This window comes from Sarcophilus harrisii, chromosome 2, assembly GCF_902635505.1.
Source record: "Sarcophilus harrisii chromosome 2, mSarHar1.11, whole genome shotgun sequence".
In the NCBI taxonomy this organism is placed as follows: Eukaryota; Metazoa; Chordata; class Mammalia; order Dasyuromorphia; family Dasyuridae; genus Sarcophilus; species Sarcophilus harrisii.
The window spans coordinates 459879608-459895918 of NC_045427.1; the positions used below are offsets into that span (position 1 = coordinate 459879608).

The 16311-nt window shown below is 39.2% G+C and overlaps 1 long non-coding RNA gene across 2 annotated transcripts in view; it reads left to right on the top strand.

The window, feature by feature from the left end:
- LOC116421753 overlaps window positions 1-16311 on the top strand; it is a 57347-nt gene that overhangs the window by 37138 nt on the left and 3898 nt on the right. Inside the window, exons 2-5 of one of the 2 annotated variants that reach the window (XR_004232261.1) lie at window positions 127-267; window positions 7982-8055; window positions 10845-10891; window positions 14647-14825. This is a non-coding gene — a long non-coding RNA (uncharacterized LOC116421753). The remainder of the gene's footprint in view (window positions 1-126; window positions 268-7981; window positions 8056-10844; window positions 10892-14646; window positions 14826-16311) is intronic. The other variant, XR_004232262.1, reaches the window with a different exon arrangement.

Consider the following 16311-nt stretch of genomic DNA (forward strand, 5'->3'; position numbering starts at 1 on the left):
GTTAGGTACAAATGGTACATTTGAACATTTGGGATGGAGATGTCTCTAGATTTGTACACCTCATGTTTCCTTTGTGCTACTGTAATTCTGCTTTGCTTATAAAACACAGCACCTTCTTTGATTTAGGCATTCCACTCTGGATGATCCTGTACCACATCTTGCAACTGATCTTAAGTTCTTCAGAAAGACCTTAAGAATGTCCTTGCTTCTTCTGACCTCCATGTGAACACTTGCCTTGTGTGAATTCTCTGTAAAGTACTCTTTAAGGTAAGTTGTATGTTTGGTATTTGGGTTACATGACCAGCATTGAAGTTGCACTCTCTTCAGGAGGACCTCAGTGTCTGGTATCTTATCTTGCCAGGTAATCTTCAGAATCTTCCTGAAACAATTCAAATGGAAGTAGTTCAATTTCCTGTCATGACATTGGTATACTGTCCAGGTTTCACAGGTATTCAACAATGAAATCAGCACAGCAGCTTTGTAGACTTAGTGTGGTATGCAGCTGAATACTTCTTTCCCACACTTTCTTTCAGAACCTCCCAAATGCTGAGCTACTTCTGTCAATACTCTAATTACAGCTTCAGCATTCTTTCCCTTATTCCATGGAGTGATCTTTTTCCTTTTCTTTTCTTTCTTTTTTTCTTATTTTTTTGAGATTGGGCCTCCTCCCTATCTTGCCTAGGCTAGAAAGACAGCAGCCACTCCCAGGCGGATCCCAATACTGATCATCACAAAAGCTTTAACCTACTCTGTTTTTCCAATCTGGACAAGTTTTCCTCTCCTTAGGCAGACTGGTGGCCCTCCACTCCCAAAGGTTCATCATATTGCCCCTCTTGCGTTTCAGAACACCCAAACTCAAGTGATCCACCAACCTCAGCCTTCCCAGTAGTGAAGACTACAAGTTTACCACCATATTTTATAATCCTTTGCTTTCCAAAGGATCTTTTAGCAATTTACCAAGCAAGTATTTTAAATGCATTTAAAATAGGATTAAATTCACAAAATATTGGAACATCTAACTCAGGAATAGTCATTATGAGCTGCCTGTATCTCTTTGTTTAAAAACTAAGCTTCTACAAACTTGATGGTCATTCACTATTTACACATCTGGTCTAAAGACTCTGGTTCAGAATTTCACTCATCCTGCCTGGAGTCTCATCCTATTCTCCCCTGGCCAATGGGATGATATTCTCACTAAGTCCCCCTCTGATAATACTTTTTCCTTGGGCAATAAAGACACCCACACCTGTTCTTATGAACCTAATGGACCCTTCTGTGTCTTGTAATACAATTTTAATTTGTTATCAATGTCAATATATTTATATTATTTAGAAAAAAATCAATGTTTTCTACTAAGTTGATGGAGACAACAGGCATGAAGTTGTCTCTGACTACTAAAGAAAAAGGGGATTGAGGTTTGTGTGGGCTTGTTGGAGAATTATCTAGCTCAGCACTCTTTTCTCTTATTTGCTCAATTCAGGGGTGAGGTGGCTGAAGGGTGTGTGTGGTAGAGGTAAAGGACAATTTGTTTCCAGCACTATGGAAACCTTGCTTAGCTTCTGAACCTCCATGGTCTGACTGTAAGGAAAGGACCCACTAGGGACATAACAGGCAAAGATTTATTTCTGAAAGCAAAGCCTTGGCACCCGGTCAGGAAGGAAATGTGGGAGGACATGAGAGAACTCCAATCCACCAGACAACTGGCCCCACCAACAGGTCCTGGAGAGAAAACAGTATCTCCACTCTGGTTCATAGCTCCCCTACTTCCCAGTACCACTGGCTCCTCGAGAAGTCTCAGTCTGTTGGCTGAGTATGAGTTGAACATTTCCAAGATGAGGCTGAGCAGGGGCGTAAGCTTGGATTCCAGGCCCCTGAGCTAAAATTTGGCAAAGCTGCCCTTTACCCCCCTATTGCTTGACCTTTCCTCCTTCCCACTTTCCACCCTAGAAATGCTGGCTCTTTCACCACCCCCTGCCTGGCTCAGAACTCCTGGAGGCCTCGGGTAGGCTACTCCACCCCTCCACCTGGTACAACAAGGGCACATGTGTTCTTTGGCAACTACTTCTGCTTTCCCTCCTTGGGACCTTTCTAGTTTATAAGGACTCAGGAGGAATTAGTCGCTCTGAATGAGGGTAAGCTAGAGTTGTTTCTGGCTTTGATGTCTTTCCCCAGGAGTCTCCCCCCAACCTGAGGCTGGTTTTGGGTATCAGAACAGGATTTCATGGAGAGAAAGTTAAAGACCCAACTTGGGACCTCCGCTGGGTTGGCATCTGACAACTTATATATACTTATACTGCCTGCTCTAGATGTTTTATTTTCCCATTTCTTCTCCTCTTGTTTGCTAGGAAAGTAAGGGGACCTTTTTCTCAGCCCCAAGAGCTAGTATCCCTTCTCTCCAACTTGATGATAGAGCTTCTCTTTCAGCTACTATGTCAATAGACTTTTCATCCATGGGTTCTCAATAGATAGGTTTGATTCCCAATAAGAGAATTGTTCCAGTTAAAATCTTCTCACTAGGAATTATGGTTTAAAGTGCCCAGTGACTAAAGTGAACCTGCCTCTGAAGTATGATTCTTAATTAAACCTCCTTTGAAGAGGTCTAGGCTCCATGTTTCTAGGACTGTTGGGGAACTTTTCACATTCCCCTTGTTTGGAAAGCTCAGTCAGTCAGCAAATATTATTAAACACTCATGAGGGCAAGGCTCTGGGCTGCTTCTGTTAGAAAGATCTGAGAACATCTCTGCCCTTTATCTTTCCCTTTACCCCAAGGAGTCTTGCCTAGCCCTTTCAAAATGGGATACAGGGATCCACTTCCCCTTTTGCCTAATTTTTAAAGTTTATAAGAAATAATTTAACCTGGCTTTGTAAATAAGTACAAATAATTTACTAACCCACATTAGAATTCCCCCTACCACCAAGCTTGCATCCACTGATGTGAGATGCTGTGGTTACAGTGGCTAATGTCAGAGGTACACCACTACTTTATTTTCAATATTCAGTAGCTGGGAACCAAAAGGGAAACTAGCTTCCTGAGTATTCAGTGGAAACAGCACTCCTTGTTTCATCAGTCCTTTAATAGTCAGCAGTAATATATTGGTCAATGAATTTTACCTTAGACAATCTCTTTTCTATCAGTTTCTTCATCTGCGACATGGGGGCCTAAAAGAGCATTAGAGTGTGTCTTAACCTTTTTTTTCCCTTAACATTGTTTTATGTCATGTATCTCTTTGTCAGTTTGGTGAAAACTTTTTTTTTCTTTTTGCTGAGGCAATTGGGGTTAAGTGAGTTAAGTGAGTTGCCCAGGGTCACACAGATAGGAGGTGTTAAGTGTCTGAGGTCACATTTGAACTTAGGTACTCCTGATTTCAGGGCTGGTGTGAAAACTTTCTTAGAAAAATATTTTTAAATGCGTAAGATAACATACAAAGAAAACCAGTTCTATTGCAATATAGTTCTGGACCCCAGGTTAAGAATCTTAGAAGATCTCTTGAAATCCCTTTAAGTTCTAGGAGTTTATGATTCTGACTTATATCTGTTCTTAGAACTTAACAGAGCAGACCCTTACTGTTCTTATTTCAGTGTTGAGATTGCAAAAACAGTTGATACATTAGCCAGGAGAAAGGGGATTTTCTAGCACAGTTCATGAACTGCAGACCATTCATTTTCACCATCATTATGGTGGTGTGGTGAAAAGTGCTTTAGATCTAGAGTCAAAAGACTTCTCTTTTGAGTCCTAGACCAAGAACTCCTTAGTTGTGTAATTTATGACAATTTATTTTATCTCCCTCTATTTCCTCTTCTGTAAAATGGGAAGGTTAATATTTGAACTACTTACCAGTCAAGGTTGTTGTGAAAAAGTTCTTTGTAGATGTGAATTATTATTACAGTTCATAGGGTACTAGAACTTTAGAGTTAGAAGGGAGCCTTAGAGTTCATTGAGTACAACATTCCCTTCTGAGAAATATTATCCTTTGTTGTTTGGAGTGGTTATTTGCCCAAAAAGTAGAATAGAAGGAGAAGAGGGAAGGACTTTTAAGTTAAAACTATCTCTTCTACTGTCATGAGATGTTGCTTGAAATCCCATCATTAGAAAGTAATTGCTTGGATGAATACCCTAAATCAGTTGTCCCTAAAATGCAAACCTCTGCTTATAGCCCACTGTGTGAGTGCTAAAGAATTCATTATATTCTTTTCCATTTGACAGCTACCAAAAGCAAATTTTGATTATGAAGAAGATAGGAGAAAGGTTGAGAGTAACGGTGAAAGAAGACTTAGATACAGAGTCCAGGACTGCCTGGAGTCAGGAAGAAAGAAGGAAACCCCATTAGGGAGAAGAGAATCTCCAAAGACAAACTTCACCCAGAACCAATAACCCCTATCTCGTACTCCTCCCTATCCACATGCCAACTCTTATAGCATTGTCAAGTAATGCTTCCCTATTTGGAAACCAAAACTGTTCAGTGGAAGATCATTAACAAACTTCCCTCCTGTGTTTGAATAGGGGTCTAAAGTTCTATTTTCCCATTTATAAAGAAAAGCACCTCTAGGTGGTCTTTCACCAACTGCTACAGAAAACTGGTCTTTTTTGGACCTTTGCTGATATCTAAGCTTGAACTCCATCTTTTGTTTCTTCCAAACTGCTGTTATGAAAAAAGTGGAAGAACAAAGCTTGGAGACTCATGCACTTAGTGCAGCCTGAATGGGAGAATATGATTCTAAAAAGGGAGATGTTTCTGCTAGGGTGAAGGCAATGTGCTTCTTTAAAATGTACAGCGAACACATCTGCACAGAGAAAAAAGAAGGGGGAAAATGCAAGCTTTGTTATTTTTACTCTTTGGTGGTTGGGGCCATCTGTGCAGGTTTAAGCTTGTCTGGAGAAAATTGGGATTTGTAGAAGAAATTCAAATTTATGATTACTTTCCATGCTGTCATTATGAAAAGAATTTTTACAGGATTTGGGGAGGCAATTCTGGTATTTTTACAGCACTTGTGCCAAATTCCAACAGCTGTTCTGGGTGTGCATGGATGTGGTGCCTTCTACCAGGGTAGCACCATGCCCTGAATCGATATTCTTTCTCTCAGCACTTTGTCTTCTGGGATCTATTCACATCCGGATGCTGTGGGAGGGAAGATGGGGGGAGGTGGGTAGGTCCACATTCCCTGTACTTTCTCAGTTACCCCTCTGCCTGCGAGGATTCCTAGGGACAATATAACCTTATCTGCCATTACAAATGATGTGAGATAATACTGTACACCTTTGCCCTATCTATGTAAGGAGTGTCTCTTGATTGTAGAAATGCAGAGAAATTCAGATTTACAGAATTTTAATGTTAAAGGCAACCTCAGAGGTCATTTAGTTATTTTGTAGATGAGGAAACTGTGTTGTAGATCACAACAGAGAAATGATTTATTCAAGATCACATACCCAGCAAAGGCCATAAATAATTAGAACACAAACTCAAGTTTTTTGACACTTGGTCTGATGTTTTCTTGCTATATTACATTGACATAGCATGGACTCTGTACTGACAGACTCCGGGTGAGCTTTCGGCAATGTGATAGGTAAAAGGGATAAGAGAGGGAGATAATGGACTATAGTTCTGGAATTCATTTATTCAGTAAACCTTAATTAAATACCCACTACAATGCTCCAAGGAGATATAAGGAGAAGTAAGGTAGAACTGGGATCTCTCCAGTAATTAACCCACAGGCCTTTATTAGGCCCCAATCATGAGTCAGACACTCTTCTAGGTGCTTGGGATACCATCACAAAATATGAAACAGTCCTTATTTGATAAGATCTTACATTCTAATGGGAAGAGAGAACAAATACATATATAAATCTTCACAGAACAAATGTAAAGAGAATAAATAAATACAAATAAATATGAATTAGGGAAATACAAGATAAGGAAAGAAGGTAAGCATTAGCACTTGGGAGAGATCAGGAAAAGTTTTCCATATAAGGTCGTGCTTATGTTTCATCATGATGGAGGAAAGATATTATATAGGTAGAGGTGACAAAAGAGTGCATTCCACTTTGGAAACAGTTTATGTAGAGAGGCAGTTAGAGAGAAAGCATCCTTTATGAGTAATGGACAGAAGACATGGGTAACTAGGTTACAGAGCATGGGGAGATAGTGACTAGAAAGTTGGCCTGAGTTTGGGAAAGGCTTTAATGAAGGAATTTCTGTTTTATCCTAGAGACAATAGGGAGTCCCTGGAGTCTAATTTGGTTAGAACTACCCTTAAGGAAAATTACTTTGGCAGCTATGCGGAAGATGAAATAGAGTATTAAGATTTGAGGAAAGGACATACTTACCAGAGAAACCAATAACCTATTGCAGATGATTATTGATTTCATTCTTATAAGTCAATATTTTCAAAGGGGACAGAGGTCTTTTATTTAAATCAGCAACCCTTTGGCCAGATATTCCACTATTAAAGTTTCATTGTAAGATTGAGAGTGGGAGAGAGGAATTGAAGATTTTTTTACCTTCTCAGAGACCATTGTGAAAACACAAATATTCTTGGGAAGAAGTTATTCCAGAGTTAGAAAGTTAGAAAAGGAGTTAAAAAGCATCTTAGGCTAGAGTCCTTAATCTTTTTTTTTTTTTCATCATAGATTCATCATAAGGCATAGGGTGAGTCCTATGAACCCCTTCTTAGATAATGTTTTTAAATGCATAAAATAAAATACAAAAATTTACAAAGAGAATCATATTGAAATACAGTTGTCAAAATATTAATAATAAAAAAAAAAAAAGCCCAAGGTTAAGAACCCTGCTTTAAACTGATATTTTTGTTATTAGCTAAAGACTTTAGCAGGGATCCACAGCCAACTAAAGGAAAAGTGGAGTAAGAATAGGAGAACTAGGAAGGAGGAATGGTGTCAGTTATTCCTAAGGGAAAGAAATGGAGAGAAAGAAGGGATGGGAAAGAGGGTATGGAGGGCGCAGTGACAAACTTTGCTGAGTTTGCCATTTTGTCAAAGTCTGGCTCTTTCTCCATCTCAACTGTATGTGAACCACTGAACATGATTTAATCATCTATCTGCTGAGTATTCCCAGAGTAGATGAGTAAATCTTGGTTCCTTCCCATCCCTGAGCTCAACGCTATATAGGTCATTCCTTTTGGAGGCCAATGTTCATTATTTCTACTTGTAAGAGCAATGGGAAAACAAAGGACATCTTGCACTTTATCAGAATAAATTCCCCCCAGTTCTAGTTGGGTTTGGAATAGCTGGGTCTCAGCAGAATTTCTAGTATTTAGCCTCTGGGGTACTGTGAAGTTGGGAGAGGAAACATCCCCATGTTTTAATGTAGACTTAGTTTCTCTGTTGGGTTATGGAAGGGTGAAAGTTCATGGTGACCGTAGCATGGCCTTCCACCTGCAAGCTGGAGACCCTCTCTGCTGTTCAGAAAAAAGCCCAGGAATGACATTCACTTGGGAGCTGAGGGCTGAGAGCCTGGGAAGGAGCTGACTTAGGACTAACCCTTGGCTAACATGTGGTCCAAGTAGAGGAGCAATCCAGATGGAAATTAAGCCAACAGAATGGGATGTGTTGGATTTGGTTTTTCTCTTCCCTTCTTCCTTTGAGGAAACTTCTAACCGTCTGGCCTGTATTTGGTGTCATTGGAAAATATTTTCTCAAATTCTGTCAGATTGATGGAAAAAATTGAGAAATGAGAAGACAAATTGCAGCTGAATGAGATGTGTTTACAGATTTCAGAAAGCGATTTTCAGTACTTTTCATTTTAATGATGTCCAGAACAGCTGAAAAGAATGTGAAGGCTGTAAGAGAAGATAGACATGGTCGTCAATAAGAAATTCAAAGAGAACACAAAAGGCAGGCTGGGTGGGTTTTATTAATTATATCTCTTTTATCCATATAACAATGGCATGTCAGTAATTGACACAGAATATACTTAATTGATGCTAATGATTTCATCCTTTTGTTTCCTTTTTTTTCCCCCTAAAGAAGCTGGTTTAGCCTCCTCAGACCAATTCTGCCCAAGAAGTTACTAGTCATGATTTTGAAGCCACTAATTCTTGGTAGGTTTCTCCGAGTTCTTCCTCCCTCTCTCCCTCTTGGTAACGAAGCATAGTTGACAACCCTGCCTTCCAAATCCATTAGTATCACTTTAATGTCAGCATGCACCATTCCTGGGGAGAAGGGAGCCACCAGTTTCTACCCCCCTCCCACCCTGTGATTTCCCCCTCTATCTCCAGCCCCAGCTGCAACTTGCTGTCTTTGTAGGATTGAGCTACCTAAAGCAAACCACCCCCTCACCAAGGAAACTTGCTTTCTCAGCCTCAGGGGAAACATGATCCTTCTGTGAGTGAACATGTTTCTTAAGGGAAAATTCCTGCCTCTCCCTTCTGTTCAGCATCATTGTCACTTATTGGCTTGGTATTTGGAGAACGTTTTTCCCTTTGCCAACTCCCTCACCTCAGGTTCTTTGTTAGAATTCTATTTCTTTGGTGACAAGTAAAGAAGTCCCCAGTTTGCTACTTTTAAAAAATCCAATGTACAGATATCTGTAAGTGTCCATTAAATAGCCTCCTTGAAACTACTAATTCAACAATCATAATTACCACTTATGTGCAAAACATGGTGCTAAGTAAAGGGGGAGATATAAATTTTAGACGAGACATGGGGTCTCTCCCCTTGAGGGAGCCTAGAGTTTAGTAGGGAGACAGGACACCCACAAATAATGGAGCCCAATGGGACTTCAGAGGTCACTGAGCCAATAAATATATCACATAAAATAATATAACGTGCATTAGAGAAGCTAAAACAAGATAAAGGAGGAAGGCTTTGTGAGAATAGGATAGAGTGATAGAGCTTTGTTCACTGGGTCTACATCTTAGAGCATTTCCCTTTTAATCTATTTTATAGACTGCTGTTCTCTCATCTCGCAAGTATCTTAGCACTTAGTCTTAACTTACTACCCATGTCACTAGAGCTTCCCTTTCCAGGTTCTATCTCCCCTTTCTATCTTCTCCCAGGGATTTTTAGGTGAGTGGCCATAGTCCATAAGACATGAGTGAAACTGGGCACAATGGGTGGCAGGATCCCCCTTCTCCTAGGTAACTATTCTTGGAGTAAATTTATCTATACTGTACTCCCAGCCTCATCCTGAATCTACAGAATAATTCCTAGTTATACTTTTTGAGTACAATTCTAGGCACATAATGAGCACCCAACAAAATATTGAATTGGAATCATAGAATTTCAGTTCATATTCAAGCTTTGCATTTACTCTTTATATGATCATAGGTAAGTCATTTAATCTCTGTGAATCTCAATTTCCTCATCTTCAAAATAAGGATTTTAGCTTCAAAGACTTCTAAGGTTCCTTTTAGTTCTAGATTTAGTTCTGTCCTTTGGGCTCTTCCATTCTCTCTGGTGGCTTATGATATACAACAGATAATCATCTAAAGTTTTCCTGAATAATATACTATTCTGGACCAATATCACACAGTCAGAGAAACCTTATTTACTCTGGCTTTCCCTGGGATGTCCTGTGCAATGATATTCCAAGATTCAGAGTAAGACCTTTGAAAATTAGAGTTGATTTTCCTTTATTTTCTGGTTTATTTAGCTTCTGGTTGAAGACATTGTACACAAAGGTAATTGAAGAGGAAGCTCTAATGACCTGGAAGTCATTAGGGATAAGGTTCAAGTATCCTAGCAAGCACTAAAAATCAAACAGGACTCAGGTTCTCAGCCCTTAGCAAAGAGCTGGAAAAGGCCTGTCTGCCATATTTTTTTTTTTTTTGGGGGGGGGGTCATTCCTATCATCATTTCTGCCCCTTACTTGCTCAGATTTCCTTCCTAGAAGTTGTCTCCCAGCCCCCAAGAACAGTAGAATAGTGCTTTCTGGGGAAAATGAAAGCTTTATAAATGAAAGAGGGAAAATTCACCTTTTTGGATAACTAAATGCCATTATAATAAACTCTCAAGTATGTCCAATCTAATCCTTGTCACGAGCTCTTCTATGTCTAAGGAATCTTACAGTTAGAATTTGAAGAGGTGGAAAAAGAACTCAACATGGCTAGAGATGCCTTTGCTCCAACCTTTGCTTCCTTATAGGAATTAACTTCTTTTTCAGAGCCTTTTCATAGCCATTAGCTTATTTATGCTTACAATACATTCTAGTGAAGCATGGAAGACAGATTTCCTCATTTCCATTGTCAAATAAGGAAATAAAAGAGCAGAGAATAAAAGTGACTTGAAGGGCTTTTTCCATACCACCAGAATGATTCTAGAATTCATGAGATTGGAGCTCTTTTGAGAGCAGGCACTTTTTTTGTCTTTTCTTTTTGTATCCTTGGTGCTAAGTACAGTGCCTAGCAAATAGTGAATAGCTGTTGTCTTGTTAACTTGCTATCATAGTGAGATGTGAAGACTCATTATCTGGGAGGGAATGGTGATTCCTCAGAGATTGTTTTGTTTTTTAAGAAAGGATTATAGTCAGCTTTTTTTTTTTTTTTTTTTCCTGGTCTGGTGCAGTATCATCTTTACTTCAGGCAGAGAGTTGAATAAGGTGACCAAGATCAGCCAGATATTTCCAATTAGTGCCCATTTTGTTTTGGATTGTCTGCCTAATGACGAATTTATGGTCAAACCTAAGATTCATTTGTTCTGAAATCAGTCCCACTCCTAGAGCAGTCCTAGATATTAGAATTCAATGGCATGGGAACCTAGACTTATTTCATTCAAAAGAGAAAAAAAACTAATGTAATGACAGGTACTTGATTCATTCTTGCTAATAGATCAGTCTCTGTTTCACAATTTTAATCATAGATTTGCTTTTTTCCCTCTCTCCTGTTTCTAGCGGGCTGAACTCAACCCACAATATCTCTTTGGCTGCAAGAAAAATCAGTAAGTTAATAAAGGTAGTTAGTTTTGAAAAAATCAATTGGCAGAGAAATAGTCTCTGACATAAAAAAAAAAAAAAATGTACTCTGTGTACGTGAGTTTTAAGCCACCAACAGCTGAAGGAATCAGCTTCCCATGAGGTGTGCACTAGAATTGATGAAAGTGTGTGCAAAGGATGTTTGTTAAGTTGGCAGCTGCGGCAGCAGCAGATCTGTAGCCTGGTGTTTAGCCATGGCAGGGGGGCGTCCAGCTGGCCTGTTTCAGCTTTGGAATAAGGGAAATCATTGTCTTCTTTCTCAGCTAGTCTCCTTCACAAGTTAGTTAAAGAATTCACCATTAAGCACAATTTACCAAAGGCACCCAAGTGTTGAAATGTCAGTTCTCAGAGGACTTTTCTCATTCCCCCCCAAACTGTTACCTCTTATCAAAACCTTTTTCCATTTCCAGAGAATCAAAAGATTCTCTTCTATTTTAGCACTGTCTAGGGATGGCAGGCTAAACCTGATTTATAATGATTCAGATCTTGCCTTGGATTTGTTCAGCCCAGCAAATACTGTGCAGTCTCCCATACCCATCAAAGGTAAGGGGAAGACAAGAAAGGTTAAGACCAGGAACGGAAAGCTATTATAAAGAGTGATATAGATCAATATGAGGGCAGCAAATGGCACAGTAGATAGAGTGCCAGGTCTAGAGTTAGGAAGACTCATTTTTCAGAGTTCAAATCTGACCTTAGACACTTACTAACTGTGTGACTCCAGGAAAATCACTTAACCCTGTTTACCTCAATTTCCTCATTTGTAAAATGATCTAGAGAAGGAAATGTCAAATCACTCCAGAATCTTTCCCAAGAAAATTCCAAATGGAATCATGAACTGAACTGAACTGAACAGCCAGCAACAAAGATTAACCGAGAGAACCTACAGAGCCCTACTGTTCACCCTAGCCTTAGGCTAAATCTTGCAAGAGATTGAGGATAGCACCTAAGGACACTCCTCAAATTGCAAGATGGGTCCCTTAGATAAAGTTACCCCTGGTTCAAGGTAGTTTATGTATTTCTATCCCCTCGAAACCACAGTTCATTGTACTAGTCCACCAGAGCACACAATGAATTCAGAACAAAAACACTTAATGAAATGCTATAGTAAAAACATTTGCAATAGAACACACGTTCCCACAATATGTATACTATCAGCGACACATACTATCATTATGTATATATCCGTGAGCACTTACAGAGCTCATGCACAAGGACCCCATTCTAGGGGAGTGGGTATGTGTTGCCCTCTGAAAGCCAATGTCTTCCATTTACATTCTCACTGGACCTGCTTCTTGCTGGTTGTGACATCTCTCCTGGGCTCATTGCTCCCCTGACACTGCTGGCAAAATTTTTTTTTCTTATTAGCATATTCCTATCCTGGTTCTGTAGTCCCAGCTGAGAGGACTCCTGAGAGCTGTTTAGCATGTAGTTTGGGCTGAGTTTTGTTTTCTGCTTCTGTCTTCATCCAGAGCCACCCAAACTTTTTCAGATTTACTCTGCGAGGGGACAGTTAGAACCTCTCCCTAATAAGAATGGCTCTTTTGCAATTTTCACAACATTGTCACAACACTGCTAGTGAAAAATAAGTGATCCAGGCTAAAGTTAGGTTTTTCCTTTTCAAGCCTTTATTATTAGGTGGAGAACAAAGACTTCTTTTATTTATCACTTCCTAGTTCAGAATATCCTCTCTGCTTGAACATTCAAATACATTTTAACCTGAATGAGGTCAAATGAGAAGACACACCTCTCCATCTTCTTACTCGAATTAAGGGCACATTCCTGTCTTTCTTATGCATAATTGTCCGCAGCAAAGCCTGATTGCTTTGGCCAGTGGAAAAACTGAAGCCTCTCCATGTAGAAAATGTAGCAATAAAATATTTCTCCTATACCACTATCACACCTGCTTCATTAAATGAATACACTATCAGCAAGGGAAATGACAAAGATTTGGAGAAAAATGTGTAAGGCTAGAAAACATGGAAATGGAGGATCAGTCTAGATCCCAGAAGCTACAGAGCCACTGATATCTTATGGTGATGTCATTGCCCGGCTTCTTCCCTTTCTTCCTGTTGGTCTCTTGTATCATCTATGTGATTGGTATGGTCTCCAATGCCCAGTGGTTTCCACTGGGGATAGTTCTATCAGAACCACAGTCACTATTAAATGTTGCCAGGCCACTAAGTAACTAAGGTTGTAGAGTTCAGTTGAGAGCCCTTACCTAGTAAGCTATCTGTTCTTTGTAGTAGTGGGTTCTGCATTGTCTTTTTTTAAACTGCAAGATTTTTCAAGATATATTTCCTTTAGGAAAGAAGAGAAATCTTAACATACCCAGTTACTGGACTAGAAAGGAGATTTAAAAAAAAGTTTTTGGTGAAAAAAACCATACTGCTTTTTACCCCCTCAAGAAAAATGGTTTACCTTCTCAGAGCTTTGACTAGAAGGGAGTTGCCTTTGAGAAACTCTTTGCCTTATGGAACAAACTGTAAAAAACATAGAGCAGGGTTGCTAACATATAGCCAATGTCCTCAGGCTTAATTCAATTTTTTTGAATTCTTATTTCTTGGTCACTGAGAGATGAATCTCTATTCGAGATGCCATTCTAGCTTAGGGCTAGAAAATCTACGGGTCTTTTTATTTAATTCTCAAGTGGCTATACTGTGCCCTCAACTAATTTCAATAGATTATAGGATCATAGTTTCAGACACTAGTGGGACCTCAAAGAATTTTTGCCACAGAGGGTTTAATTCTTTTATAGTGTCTTTGGGGATATGAAATGCTTTGTGTCTGCTACCCTAATGGTTCTAAGCATGCTCAAAAGTTAAGTCCTGATGGCAAGGTCATGGTCTGTCTCTTGTTTAACTACTCTTCCTGGTCCTTCATATATAAATGCAATAGCAAAGCCACTTCACACTTTGAGCCCACATTACACAAATAAGTCCCCCCATTCCTGGACCCCCATTTTGTAATCTTGTAAGCAATGGGTAATGAGATAACACTTTAATAGAATGAAACTCAGGATTTATGGGAACAAATGAAAAATTTGTGTGTGTTGGGAAATGGGGAAGCCAGAAGGAGGAGAGCTCGTTTTAGGTTGCAGTCATGTAAGGTAAAAGACTTGGACAGAACTTTTTAGGCCAATGGGATTTAGTTAGAGAGGAGCAATGAGGTCCAATAAAATGTAAACTCCTTGAGGACAGGGTCTATTTTAGTTTTGCCTTTTATCTGTAGGGTTTAGCACAGCTGCACATAGAAGATATTGAATAAGTGTTCCTGGGGTTGAATTGGATTGTGGGTTGAGCAGAGGATATTCTAGGTGGGGAGAGCAGGGAATAGTATCAGTAATAGAATCCCAGATTGTTAGACTTCAGAGGTCATCCCAGTCAGACTCTTTAGTTTTATAGAGGAAGAAACTGAGATCAGATAAGGGAAGCGACTTACTTAAGTTCACACAGCTAGTGTCATTCAAACCAGGCCTTCTACCTGCTAACCTGGTTTTAATTCTATATGCTAAATGACAAAGGGGCTGAGGAATAAAGTAAGAAGTGGGATGCATTGGGAAAGGTGAAGATAGCACATTACCTGAATATAGAGAACATTTTCAATATCAGATCCCAGTGCATCATAATTTTTCAGCTATTGGTGTAGATTTTTATTTGAACTCAAGAAGACAGTATGACTTTTAACATCATGCACCAGAAAATAATATTTTTCTGATTTGCAGATTTTAAAATGCCAGAGATCTGCAGATTGCTTTGGTCTCTGAATGCATGCCTGTTCCTACAATTGTAAAACAGCCATTCACTCCAAGGCAGCACCTATCCTTGAGAAAGAAGATGAGAACTGTGGGAGGCCAAAGGCCCTAGGAAATAAATTGGAAAGGAATGTCTGCTAACCAGAAAGGTAAGACAATGAAATAATAATAAAATTAGTCCTGGTGAATCAAGCCGTTACAATACATCAGACACCATAGTCTGCAGGGAAATACTGGTCAGCTCAGCCTGGATTAAGTTGAGGCCATAATTGCATTCTAAAGTTAAATTTGGAAATGGGATGAGGTGGGAAAAGCTGTACTCATTCAATGTGAAATGCAATTGTCTGTCAATTCAGAAACTGAAATACCTGTAGCAAATTGTATTTAAGGTTCTATTGTTGTAAGGAGATTATCTAATGCTTGATTTTAAGCATAGGCTTCTAATGCTATTACTGCTGGTTAGCTTTCCCTGGCAGGTAACCTTGTAGAGCAAATGACTGCAATGCTTGAATAACATATTTGATCAAACAGGACAATTCTTTTAAAAAATTGAGTTCTCTGTGGCAATTTTAGACCTGTAATCAGCAAATTAGATGATTACGGCAGGGATAAAAATAGTTCTCTCACAATGTCCAAGGTAGAAATGTGATTTGAATTTCAAAATGTTAAACGGCACAGTAGGGAAACGTGAGGTTGGGTAAATATGACGAGACATGATCAGATTTGATTTCTCCCTCTCTGCCATAAGCTAGAGTCTAATTGTCTGTCTGCATAAACTCAAATAGCTTTGTGTCAGAATCAGAGGTTGGAAGGGTATTACCCACTATCCTCTACAGCCCCCAAACAAGAGACTCCCAATCTTTTGCTGCTTGCCTTTTTCCAAAATGGTCTATGAATGATTTATCTATTTTATATAAAAACCTCTCTATCTGCCCCCTTATATCTCCAGAAAAAGTAATGTGAGAGATGGCCAGAATTAAAGGGATTGTTTATAGAATCATAGAGTTAAAGGACTTCAGAGCTCTGAAAAAGAACAGGAATCCCCTCTCCAATATCCCTAAGGAGGGGACTTTGCTTGAAAACCTCCAGGGAAGGAGAACTTAAGTCTCAAGATGACTTATCCCACTTTTGGACATCTCCAATTATAATATTCCTTATGTTGAATCTAAATTTATTTATTCACTGCTTCCACCCATTGCTTCTCCTCTAAACTGTCAAGATCTGACCAATATGAGTAGAATACCTCTTTGAGGTGACAATTCTTCAAATACTTGAAAGCAGTGATTACAACCCTCTTTAAGACTTTTTTTTCCCAGGCTTTCTTTTTCTTACTCTTTCCAAGCTTCTTCAGTCTCCCTTCAAAAGACATTAAGGCTATGAATATCCTTCACCATCTAGTCAATATTTTTCTTAAAGTATAGTGCCCAGAACAGATATTATCTGAATACAGCAGAATGGAAAGACTTCACCATCTTCATGTATCTAGACCCAACACCTGTCTCTCTTAATGGCACCTAAAATCACATTACCTTTTTTTTGATTACTATATCACTCTACTCACTTTTAGCTTGTAATCCACTAAAATCTCTAGTTCTTTTTTGGATAAATTTCTGTCTAGCCATGCCTCCCACATCT